Below are 12,930 nucleotides of genomic sequence, written 5' to 3'. Positions count from 1 at the left end.
TCTGGGTGAGTGTTCTGGTGTTCGTTTTGCTGGAGTGTAGTGGTGCGTTTATTTTATGTCCCTTCATTTTTATTTGAAACGGAGTGGTCACGAGACAAAGTTTTCCAGCTGATGTCGCTCTATGAGGCAGAGGAGTGCCTGAGGAATGTACGTTGCGCAGGTTACAAAAGTACTAAAATTAAACATGATTTAAAAAAATGGTTCAAATGGCTCTGAGCACTATGGGACTTAACATCTGAGGTCATCAGTCCCCTAGAACGTAGAACTACTTAAACCTAACTAACCTAAGGACATCACACACATCCATGCCCGAGGCAGGATTCGAACCTGCGACCGTAGCGGTCGCTCGGTTCCAGACTGTAGCGCCTAGAACAGCACGGCCACTCCGGCAGCCAAACATGATTTATTACAAAAAGTTGCTGCGGCGCTTGGCACCAGCAGCAGTGACGTGGACAAAATAATTAAATCTCTCTTGTCTCTGTACCGACGAGAGAAAATAAAAATTGAGGAAAGTAAAAAATCTGGATGTGGTACTGACACACTTTACGGAACGAAGTGATTTGGATTTGGAACTATTTGAGATATGGGTGGCTTTGATAGGAGTCTTCTCATGCCAGAAAGCGAAGAGTAACAGCAAGTCTTTGGTTCACAAGGATTGCTTTTCTGAAATTTGTGACTTTCTTTGGAACAACTGGTCCTATAATATTAAACAACATTTCAAAATCTGACCGCGACATCCTACCGAAGTTGCCGCGTGGGATTAGCAGAGCGGTCTGAGGCGCTGCAGTCATGGACTGTGCGGCTGGTCCCGGCGGAGGTTCTATTCCTCCTTCGGGCATGGGTGTGTGTGTTTGTCCTTAGGATAATTTAGGTTAAGTAGTGTGTAAGCTTAGGGACTGATGACCTTAGCAGTTAAGTCCCATAAGACTTCACTAACATTTGAACATTCCTACCGAAGTTGGGAAAGCCAGAACCGTCTTCCAAATTCAGCTAACAAAGCGTGTCATTCCCGCCACGTCTTCTATAGTATGTTTTGGTCCACCGACGACGACTACATCGTTTTCTTTGTCTTTATTTCGTTGAGTATTATTAATGTAGCACCAAATGATGGCTCAAATGGTTCAAATGGCTCTGAGCACTATGTGACTTAACTTCTGAGGTCATTAGTCGCCTAGATCTTAGAACTAATTAAACCTAACTAACCTAAGGACATCACACACATCCATGCCCGAGGCAGGATTCGAACCTGCTACCGTAGCGGTCGCTCGGTTACAGACTGTAGCGCCTAGAACCGCACGGCCACTCCGGTCGGCAGCACCAAATGACATTAATTTTTTCTCTTCACTTGACATAGCGTATCTCTTGATGTGAATACACGAAGTAACCTATCAGTTCGCAGCAGGAGACTATGCGAATACGTAGAAATGTTGGTCGCTACTGTAAACGGGAATGCGAACAACGAACAATGCTGCGAACATGTTGTGGGAACAAGTCGCACACAATGTTCCGAACAAAAACATGTTCTGAGCTCAATGTAAACGCGCCTTTATGAGAAACAAAATACAGGTATTTACACTTGCAACTGCGATGTCATTGCAGTGTCCACGAGCAACGGCCTGTATGAACTCGGCTTTACATTGTACGGTTTGCGAGAAGATGCTACAGTCTCACGTGCTAAGTGGCACTACGATTTTCTCCTGGAGCACTCCTAAATGGAATCGCAAGTCCGAGGCTTGAGATGGAAGCCTGCAGACAAAGCGCTTGCATCGCCAATGAAACACCAAATGGCGGCGCACACTCCTGCACAGATATAGCGGAAGGCGTACACAAGAGACGGCAGACTAATAAGTAACAGTCGGGGAGTTTCACCGTGCGTACCTGCTGCGTCTACTGCGAATCCGTGCGAACGACTCGGAGCTCGGGCGCCGACTACTGACAGTTGCGAGTCGCGGCCCATCCCGTCCTTATCGCGCATATATAGACCACGGCCAGCGCGGCGGCCGCAACAATAACCAGCAAAAATCGCCGCTCGCTGACCTACTTCCCGCCTCCCGCCTCACAGCCGTACATGTGGCAAATCGTGCCTTTTTACTGCGACGCTTAGTTTCCGATCGGAAACAAATTGTTTTTCCGGCATGCACGGACGCAGTCCTCCGCGCACGACTGCTAGAATCGAATGCTGCAACTCCACACCGGCATTGCACCAGACAGCACACTGCACCGGTACTTGGGCCTTTAATTCGAATCCCATTCAGAACCTCAGCGAGCAAGGTCTTTTACAACTAATTTTACGCTCTTGATTCCTCAACTAGTGATAAAGCACCGTATTACTGACTACACATACATACCTGACGTTCCTACTCATTTACAAGAAGCAGAAATAAATCTCTTCCTTGGAGATGCATTATAATCGAGCCTAACGGAAGTTGTTGTTGTTATGGTCCTCAGCCCAGAGACTAGTTTGATGCAGCTCTCCATTCTACTCTATCATGTGCAAGCTTCTTCATCTCCCAGTAACTACTGCAACCTACATCCTTCTGAATCTGTTTAGTGTATTCATCTCTTGGTCTCCCTCTACGATTTTTACCGTCTACGCTGCCCTCCAGTACTAAATTGGTGATCCCTTGATGCCTCAGAATATGCTCTACCAACTGATCCCTTCTTCTAGTCAAGTTGTGCCACAAATTTCTCTTGTCTCCAATTCTATTCAATACCTCCTCATTAGTTATCTGATTTACCCATTTAATCTTCAGCATTGTTCTGTAGCACCACATTTCGAAAGCGTCTATTCTCTTCTTGTCTAAACTATTTATCGTCCATGTTTCACTTCCATATATGGCTACACTCCATACAAATACTTTCAGAACCGACTTTCTGACATTTAAATCTATACTCGATGTTAACAAATTTCTCTTCGTCAGAAACGCTTTTCTTCCCATAGCTAGTCTACATTTTATATCCTATCTACTTCGACCATCATCAGTTATTTTGCTCCCTAAATAGAAAAACTCATTTACTACTTTAAGTGTCTCATGTCTTTATCTAATTCCCTCAGCATCACCCAACGTAATTCGACTACATTCCATTATCCTCGTTTCGCTTTTGTTGATGTTCATCTTATATCCTCCTTTCAAGACACTGTCCATTCCATTCAACTGCTCTTCCAAGTCCTTTGCTGTCTCTGACAGAATTACAATGTCATCGGCGAACCTCAAAGTATTTATTTCTTCTCCATGAATTTTAATACCTACTCCTAATTTTTCTTTTGTTTCCTTTACTGCTTGCTCAATATACAGATTGAACAACATCGGGGAGAGGCTACAACCCTGTCTTACTCCCTTCCCAACCACTGCTTCCCTTTCATGTCCCTCGACTCTTATAACTGCCATCTGGTTTCTGTACAAATTGTAAATAGCCTTTCGCTCCCTGTGCTTTACCCCTGCCACCTTCAGAATTTGAAAGAGAGTACTCCAGGCAACATTGTCGAAAGCTTTCTCCAAGTCTACAAATGCTAGAAACGTAGTTTTGTCTTTTCTTAATCTATCTTCTAAGATAAGTCGTAGGATCAGTATTGCCTCACGTGTTCCAATATTTCTACGGAATCCACACTGATCTTCCCCGAGGTCGGCTTCTACCAGTTTTTCCATTCGTATGTAAAGAATTCGCGTTAGTATTTTGCAGCCGTGAAGTGAAGTGGCTCAAAATGTTCTCCAAGTAACCGAAACATAACAATTTACAATCGTTGCACCAGACGACCCAGTCCATTCCATGTAAACAAAGCCCACACCATTATGGAGCCACCGCAAGCTAGCACGGTGCATTGTTGACAACATGAGTTGATGACTTCGTGGAGTCTGCGCCACACAGGAGCCTTACCATCAGCTCTGACGAACTGAAATAGGAGCTCTCAGCCGCGCGGAATTAGCCGAGCGGTCTAGGGCGCTGCAGTCATGGACTGTGCGGCTGGTCCCGGCGGAGGTTCGAGTCATCCCTCGGGCACGGGTGTGTGTGTTTGTCCTTAGGATAATTTAGGTCAAGTACTGTGTAAGCTTAGGGACTGATGACCTTAGCAGTTAAGTCCCATAAGATTTCACACACATTTGAACATTTGGAACTCTAAGAACAGGGCACGGTTTTCCAGTCGTCTAGGGCCCAAGGGACACGGGCTCAGGAGAGAAGTTGCAAGAGACGTCGTACGGTTAATAGACACATTCGGGTCGGTCATCTGCTGCCATAGCTCCTTAACGCCAAATTTAGCATCCTAACGGTTGCGTTCGTCGCACGTCCCATCATTGATTTCTACGGTTACCTCACGCAGGGTTGCTTGTCTGTTAGAAATGACAACTCTACGAACACTCCGGGTTCCCGGGTTCGATTCCCGGCGGGGTCAGGGATTTTCTCTGCCTCGTGATGACTGGGTGTTGTGTGATGTCCTTAGGTTAGTTAGGTTTAAGTAGTTCTAAGTTCTAGGGGACTGATGACCATAGATGTTAAGTCCCATAGTGCTCAGAGCCATTTGAACCAATCAACGCACACTTCGCCACTCTCGCTCGTTAAGTGCAGGCCGTCAGCCACTGCCCAGTTCATGATGAGAGTTAATACCTGGAACTTGATATTCTCGGCACACTCTCGACACTGTGGATCTAGAAATACTGAATCATCTAACGATTTTCAAAATGGAACGTCCCATGCGTCTAGCTCCAACTACACTACTGGCCATTAAAATTGCTACACCACGAAGATGACGTGCTACAGACGCGAAATTTAACTGACAGGAAGAAATTGCTGGGATACGCAAATGATTAGCTTTTCAGAGCATTCACACAAGGCGGTTTCGACTCCTAGAACGAGCTGACATGAGGAAAGTTTCCAACCGATTTCTCATACACAAACAGCAGTTGACCGGCGTTGCGTGGTGAAACGTTGTTGTGATGCCGCGTGTAAGGAGGAGAAATGGGTACCATCACGTTTCCGACTTTGATAAAGGTCGGATTGCAGCCGATCGCGATTGCAGTTTATCGTATCGCGACATTGCTGCTCGCATTGGTCGAGATCCAATGACTGTTGGCAGAATATGGAATGGGTGGGTTCAGGAGGGTAATACGGAACGCCGTGCTCGATCCCAATGGCCTCGTATCACTAGCATTCGAGATAACAGGCATCTTATCCGCATGGCTGTAACGGATCGTGCAGCCACGTCTCGATCCCTGAGTCAACAGATGGGGACGTTTGCAAGACAACAACCATCTGCACAAACAGTTTTACGACGTTTGCAGCAGCACGGACTATCAGCTCGGAGACCGTGGCTGCGGTTACCCTTGACGCTGCATCACAGACAGGAGAGCCTGCGATGGTGTACTCGACGACGAACCTGGGTGCACGAATGGCAAAACGTCATTTTTTCGGATGAATCCAGGTTCTGTTTACAGCATCATGATGGTCGCATCCGTGTTTGGCGACATCGTGGTCACGCACATTGGAAGCGTGTATTCGTCATCGCCATACTGGCGTATCACCCGGCGTGATGGTATGGGGTGCCATTGGTTACACGTCTCGGTCACCTCTTGTTCGCATTGACGGCACTTAGAACAGTGGACGTTACATTTCAGGTGTGTTACGAGTCGTGACTCTACCCTTCATTGGATCCCTGCGAAACCGTACATTTCAGTAGGATAATGCACGACCGCGTGTTGCAGGTCCTGTACGGGCCTTTCTGGATACGGAAAATGTCCGACTGCTGCCCTGGCCAGCACATTCTCCAGATCTCTCACCAATTGAAAACGTCTGGTCAATGGTGGCCGAGCAACTGGCTCGTCACAATACGCCAGTCACTACTCTTGATGAGCTGTGGTATCATGTTGAAGCTGCATGGGCGGCTGTACCTGTAGACGCCATCCAAGCTCTGTTTGACTCAATGGCCAGGCGTATCAAGGCCGTTATTACGGCCAGAGGTGGCTGTTGTAGGTACTGATTTCTCAGGATCTGTGCACGCAAACTGCGTGAAAATGTAATCACATATCATTTCTAGTATAATATATTTGTCGAATGAATAGCCGTTTATCATCTGCATATCTTTTCGGTATAGCAATTTTAATGGCCAGTAGTGTGCAACTCCGCCTTCATAGCCTACTAACTCCCGTCGTGCGGCCATAATGATGTAGGAAACCTTTTCACATGTATCAGCTGAGTAGAAGTGATAACGCCACTAATGCACTGCCCTTTTATACGTCGTGTACGCGTTACTGCCACTATCGTTATATGTGCATCTCGCTATCCCATGACTTTTAGCACCGCAGTATATGGTCTTCTGAACCTGAGGTCACCCCTTCCCTAGAGTATCAGCGATCTCGTTCCCCAGGACGTCGTTGTGTACTTAAATCTAATGCACGGAGATCCTGCCACCATTCCCTTTCAGTTGATTTGCGTATGGTATTATCTCATAGGCTATCGGGTGGGTTGTACACCCTCGATGAAAATGTTTAAAGAGTCTGAGCGTAGACGGACAAGGGGAGGCCACTACGTTTGGAACGTAGATTTACTGCAGACTTCGTACACTCGTAGTACTCTATGAGGACAACAAAGTGTGTAAGCAGTAGCACGTACTTCTCAAGCGTTACTGAGAAAATCGCTAGATAATTTCGGTCGTCAAATATATACCTGCGCGTGGCCATTTTTACCACTAAGCGGTGGCAGCCGAGTGGTTAGCGTTCAAGCACGCCGGCACGGTAACTCAGCGTGTTTGGTCAGAGGGCTAGCTGCCCTCTGTAATAAAAAAAATTGAGTTAATGGATCAACACAGAACTGAAATGGGTGTCTTTCGACGTCCGCCCCGAGCAGATACAACGAACAAGAACGAAGAAAATGAGATTTAAAAAAAAGGCCTCGTAATCGCTGCATCGATGGATGGAGTCCAGTTCGTCAGTTTCTTTTCTTATTTACAACACAGTCATTTTCTTTACTATTTATATTACAATTGATATAATGGGAAAAATACGTGTAATCGGATGAACTTTTATTAAATTTACAATGTTATTTGGCTGTCTACAAATTTTTACTATCACAAATAATATAATATTCATAACTATCGACTAGTAAACGACCAAACGCATAAATTGATACTAAAAGTGTATGCCTGTACGTGGTTTGAGAAATCCCTTATACCTGGAAGGAGCCCGAAACTGACTGTTACCTGCAAGTTTTGACCGGCTTTCGAAAGATGTATATTTAATCGTAGCTTTCGACATTACAAGTTGCAGGATGGTATTTTTCGTCAAAACATGGAAAACAAAGTTATGAATATTATGACAAGATTCTGCGCGAGTAAGCTCTCTATTTATAATTTTTGTATGGGATCCCATGGTTTACTAAAAGCGCTGTTACGCCATACCTATCACCTATACCACCGCGCATAATGTTAAAACCGGATATGGAGATGTCGGACAGTGAATCTCACCACGTCTCCCTTGCCTCGCAAATTGCTATACGCTGCTCCTTTATAAATGAGTGTATTTTTATTACTCCTTACAGAACGTCCACTCCATGGAATTACGCTGTAACGTAAAAGAGCCATTTACTAATTATTTGCCAGTAACCGTTAAGACTGCAGCGAACGTGTTGTACACAATAACTTTCAAGTTAGTGCTCTGCATCGAATCGTTGATTTGTACTCTGTTTGACATGCTCCACAAAATAGTCATGATAATGTGCAGCTACTATTCACCAAATCCTCATTGGTGTTAATCGATCGTGGTGTGTGATGGTACTGAGGGGGGTATGGATTGCGAACTGCAGGTGAATTTGCTGTCGTCTTCGGGAAGCACTCTGCCATGTAGTCTTGTCACTCGTGGTTTACCGCCTGCTCAGCACAACCTGCGCGTCACGCACTGGCGGCAGGGTTGCTGGCTACTCAGCACACACAGCAATGTTGCTTGCGCTGCCAACACATTATGAACTGTGCGGGAGAGCAGCTCACGTACAAGATGAATATTTCCCTGTAGCTACAATAGCATAGCTGCGCTTACCCTCCAACGTCACAATTTCTTGGTGACATCCAACTCTGAAGCTTTTCTGTTCATTTCCCATTGTCTTGTGAATTCTGGGCATATTTTTTTCTGTAGGCTTGTGATGAGCACCACAGTAGCTACATGCAGGAGGAGTGTGATTATCACGGTCACTTTTAGTATCCTCTGAGCACTATGGGACTTAACATCTGAGATCATCAGTCCCCTAGAACTTAGAACTACTTAAACCTAACTAACCTAAGGACATCACTCACATCCATGCCCGAGGCAGGATTCGAACCTGCGACCGTAGCGGTGGCGCGTTTCCAGACTGAAGCGCCTTATGAGAGCCTACACGGTGAAATACCTAGGCTTGCTATGACACTGACTGCTTCCACGTGTAAATCTCTAGCAGTTCGATCACTGAAAGACAGATGGTACGAAGCGCTTCACATGGCATCTTATTTCATGAATAGAAACGTAGTCTGGTCGTTGTGGGACTTTAGTGATATCAAACATACTGGAATAGGTCTTCTTGAAATATTCCTCCTGCTTTAATAGGTTTGATGTATCTTTTCACTGTCATTACAGGCACGCTGCACTAAATTACTTCCAAAATTTCTGCTTCGGTCACAGTAACGTCGACATCTTTGATGATACCTTGTCTCTTCGTCATGGCCAGCCGGAGTGGCCCAGCGGTTCTAGGCGCTATAGTCTGGAACCGCGCGACCGCTACGGTCGAAGGTTCGGATCCTGCCTCGGGCATGGATGTGTGTGATGTCCTTAGGTTAGTTAGGTTTAAGTAGTTCCAAGTTCTAGGGGACTGATGACCATAGCTGTTAAGTCCCATAGTGCTCAGAGCCATAAACCTTCTCGTTATTATTCTGAAATACTGCGCTCTAAACTAAATCGTTTACAGCTCCACCAGAACAAGTAACCTCTTTTACACGGTTGCGGGGTGACGAAATTATTTTTATCATATACAGGATGGTCAGAAACAGACTGGAAAGCTTATAAATGTGTTGCAGGGCAGGTTGTGCTGAGAAACAATCTTTATGAAAAAATCACACCGAGCGAGCTGGCGCAGTGGTTAGACACTGGACTCGCATTCGGGAGGACGACGGTTCAATCCCGCGTCCGGCCATCCTCATTTAGGTTTTCCGTGATTTCCCTAAATCACTCCAGGTGAATGCCGGGATGGTTCCTCTGAAGGGGCACGGCCGACTTCCTTCCCTAATCCGATGAGATAGATGACCACGCTGTCTGGTCTCCTTCCCCAAAACAACCAACCAACCAACCAAAAAATCACATACATTGTGCCGTTTCCGAGTTAGCTAGCATTGAAGTTAACCTGTTAGGTGGTGGCGTACGCAAATTCGAGCACTTGCACGCCCTAAAATGCGGTCATGCAGAGACATCTGGGGGTCCGTGAGCTAACACTTGTTCAGATGCTCATCACCAGTAAAATCGGCCTTTTTTGGAAGTGATAAATTGAAGAAGGAGTAATCCGCTGAATTACAGGCCTACATCACTAATGTCGATTTGCAGTAGGGTTTTAGAACATACATATATTGTATTTGAACATTATGAAGTACCTCGAAGAAAACGATTTATTGACATATAGTTAGCACGGATTCAGAAAATATCGTTCTTCTGAAACACAACTACATCTTTATACTCATGAAGTAATAAGTGCTATCGACAGGGGATGTCAATTTGATTCCATATTTTTAGATTTCCAGAAGGCTTTCGACACCTTTCCTCACAAGCGTCTTCTAACCGAACTGCGTGCCTACGGAGTATCGCCTCAGTTGTGCGACTGGATTCGTGATTTCCTGTCAGAAAGGTCACAGTTCGTAGTAATAGACGGAAAGTCATCGAGTAAAACAGAAGTAATATCCGGCGTTCCCCAAGGAATTGTTACAGGCCCTCTATTGTTCCTGATCTATATTAACGACATAGGAGACAATCTGAATAGGCGTCTAAGATTGTTTGCAGATGATGCTCTCATTTAGCGTCTTGTAAAGTCATCAGATGATCAAAACGACTTGCAAAATGATTTAGATATCTGTATGGTGCGAAAAGTAGCAATTGACCCTGAATAAAGAAAAGTGTGAAGTTATTCACATGAGTATTAAAAGAAATCAGCTAAATTTCGATTACGCGATAAGTCACACAAATCTGAGGGCTGTAAATTCAACTAAATACTTAGGGATTACAATTACAAATAACCTAAATTAGAACGATCACATAGATATAATATTGTGGGTAGAGCAAATCAAAGACTGCGATTCATTGGCAGAACACTTAGAAGGTGCAACAGGTCTACCAAAGAGACTGCTTACACTACGCTTGTCCGCCCTATTCTGGAGTATTGCTATGCGGTGTGGGATCCGCATCAGGTGGGACTGACGGATGACATCGAAAAAGTACAAAGAAGGGCAGCTCGTTTCGTATTATCGTGAAATAGGGGAGATAGTGTCACAGACATGATAGGTGAATTGGAGTGGCAATCATTAAAACAAAGGCGTTTTTCGTTGCGACGCGATCTTCTCGTGAAATTTCAATCACTAGTTTTCTCCTCCGATTGCGAAAACATTCTGTTGGCACCCACCTACATAGGGAGAAATGATCATCACGATAAAATAAGAGAAATCAGGGCTCGCACAGAAAAATTTAAGTGCTCGTTTTTCCCCGTGCCGTTCGAGAGTGGAACGGTAGAGAGACAGCATGAAGGTGGTTCGTTGAACCCTCTGCCAGGCAATTTATTGTGAATAGCAGAGTAATCACGTAGATGTAGATGTAAGTTAGGAAACAAAACGAGAACAGGTTTGACGACACTATCTGTGGCAGTCGGTTTGAATTTACGCGCGCAGTGATCTCATTGGCTAACCTAAATGGTAATTAAATCTGAAACGTGCGCAGTGTATCGAATTTCTTTCTTAACAGTTATTTCTCAGCACTATCTAACCTGAAATAACCCCACAAGCTTTACAGATTGTTGCTGATCATCCTGTATTTATTTATGCCTTTGTACTCGCGATGCTGTAGTATGCTCAAGGACATTGGATGTAAACGATCCACATTCTTATCTCTGCTTTAAAAGAGCCAACATCAGATTCTGTGTACACATTAATTTGCTATACAGTTTGAGCTCTTCCACTTACCATTTCCACATGTGCTTCCGCAGCTTGCACGTGAGGATTGGCAATATCATTAGTACGGCAAACGCTCTGCTTTTCTGCATCTACGCGCTGCATTTTATTGGATCAGCTCATTTGCTCCTGGCTGTCACTGTCGTTCATAGATCGCTTCTATGAGTTCATCTCGATGTCTCCATCTGGTACTGGAACATCGTCATTTAAAATGCCCACTGTCATAGCACTTAATTCTGTCGCAGCCAATTGACTACCATTGATATTGTTACCATCCACGGTGGCGACTGGTCCTAATTTGCCAGAGAGGAACTTAGGTTTTACGTATTTACCACCTAAATCGCTTCAGGCAAATGCCAGGATGGTTCCTTTGAAAGGGCATGGCCGATGTCTTCCCCATCTATCCCTAATCCAAGCTCGTACCCCGTCTCTAATGACCTCGTTGTAGACCGGACGTTAAACACTGATCTCCTCCTCCCCCGTCTTGACCACACACAAAGTAAACAGGAAGACTAGACTGTTGAGACGAGTGGAGCACTGCTCTACCACGTCCGTACTCTCGGAAGGCACACAGGGAACTGCCTTCTCACGTTTTACCTCTCACGCGACAGTATCGTGGAGCCACATGTCAAAAGGATAATACTCGTCAATACGTGAAATGTCTCTATGAACTGTCTTGGTGTTGTTAAGGTGCTCCCGTGGCCAGCAAGATACTCAGAAATGTTCCTGATGAACATGTATGTGACCATTCTTTCTCTTTCTTTCTTTCCCAGAGCCTTTGTTATTACGGATTTGGCAGTGTTAATTGCAGAGGGTGGCCACATGCCCTTCCTGACACCACCCCGAACCCCCCGGGACGGAAGTAGTGTACCCCAGCTGTCTGCGTCGAGTGTAAGTCATGAAATAGTGCGAACGTTTTCAAATGTCTGTGAGTCGCGTAACTGAGGCGGAACGTGGGGACCAGCCCGGTATTCACATAGCGGGATGTGGAAAACCGCCTAAAAACCACATCCAGGCTGGTCGGCATACCGGCCCTCCTCGTTAATCTGCCGGGCGGATTCGATCCGGGGCCAGCACGCCTACCCGAGTCCAGGAAGCAGCGCATTAGCGTTCTCGGCTACCCTGGCGGGTGAACATGTATGTGACCATATCGGATGAGAACTCCGTCCCAAGGCCAGTATTTGGATATCAGTGACAAGTTATAACAGAAGCAGAGTTCGTTTTGCTTGCAGATGACACAAGTATTGCAATAAATAGTATGTCGCGTGTAGTTCTAGAGAGATCTGCTAATGATATTTTCATGGATATTAATAAATGGTTTAAAGCCAACTCACTGACATTAAACTTCGAAAAGACTGACTATATGCATTTCAGAACCTGTAAGAGGTTTCCACCCAACATATTCATAAAGTATGAAGAAGAGCAGATACAAGAGGTTGACAGTCTTAAATTCGTGGGATTACAACTTGATAATAAATTCAGTTGGGAGGAGAACACCACAGAACTGCAGAAACGCCTGAACAAATCTGTATTTGCAATTCGAGTGTTAGCAGCCGTAGGCGACATAAAAATGAAAAAGCTTGCATACTTTGCCTACTTTCATTCCATAATGTCATATGGTCTAATATTTTGGGGTAACTCTTCAAGTCAAACAAAAGTTTTCAGAGTCCAAAAGCGTGTAATACGTATTGTTTGTGGAGTAAATTCACGGACGCCCTGTAGAAACCTCTTCAAAGAACTGGTTATACTAACTACTGCCTCTCAGTATATTTACT

General features: G+C 45.1%; 1 protein-coding gene across 2 annotated transcripts in view; it reads right to left on the bottom strand.

Moving 5' to 3' along the window:
• The window catches only part of LOC124721887 (organic cation transporter protein-like), a 483,907-nt gene that overhangs the window by 219,409 nt on the left and 251,568 nt on the right, over positions 1 to 12,930 (bottom strand). The window contains exon 1 of one of the 2 annotated variants that reach the window (XM_047247040.1): positions 1,879 to 1,922. The exons of the other annotated variant lie outside the window; for it this stretch is intronic. The gene's annotated coding sequence lies outside the window, so the exon portion shown is untranslated. Of the gene's footprint in view, positions 1 to 1,878; positions 1,923 to 12,930 lie in introns of those variants that run through there. 2 annotated transcript variants of the gene reach the window in all.

The sequence above is a fragment of the Schistocerca piceifrons genome, chromosome X (assembly GCF_021461385.2).
Source record: "Schistocerca piceifrons isolate TAMUIC-IGC-003096 chromosome X, iqSchPice1.1, whole genome shotgun sequence".
Taxonomy (NCBI): Eukaryota; Metazoa; Arthropoda; class Insecta; order Orthoptera; family Acrididae; genus Schistocerca; species Schistocerca piceifrons.
Note: the sequence above shows the minus strand (reverse complement) of the source record. Positions and strands in the feature narration are given on the sequence as shown.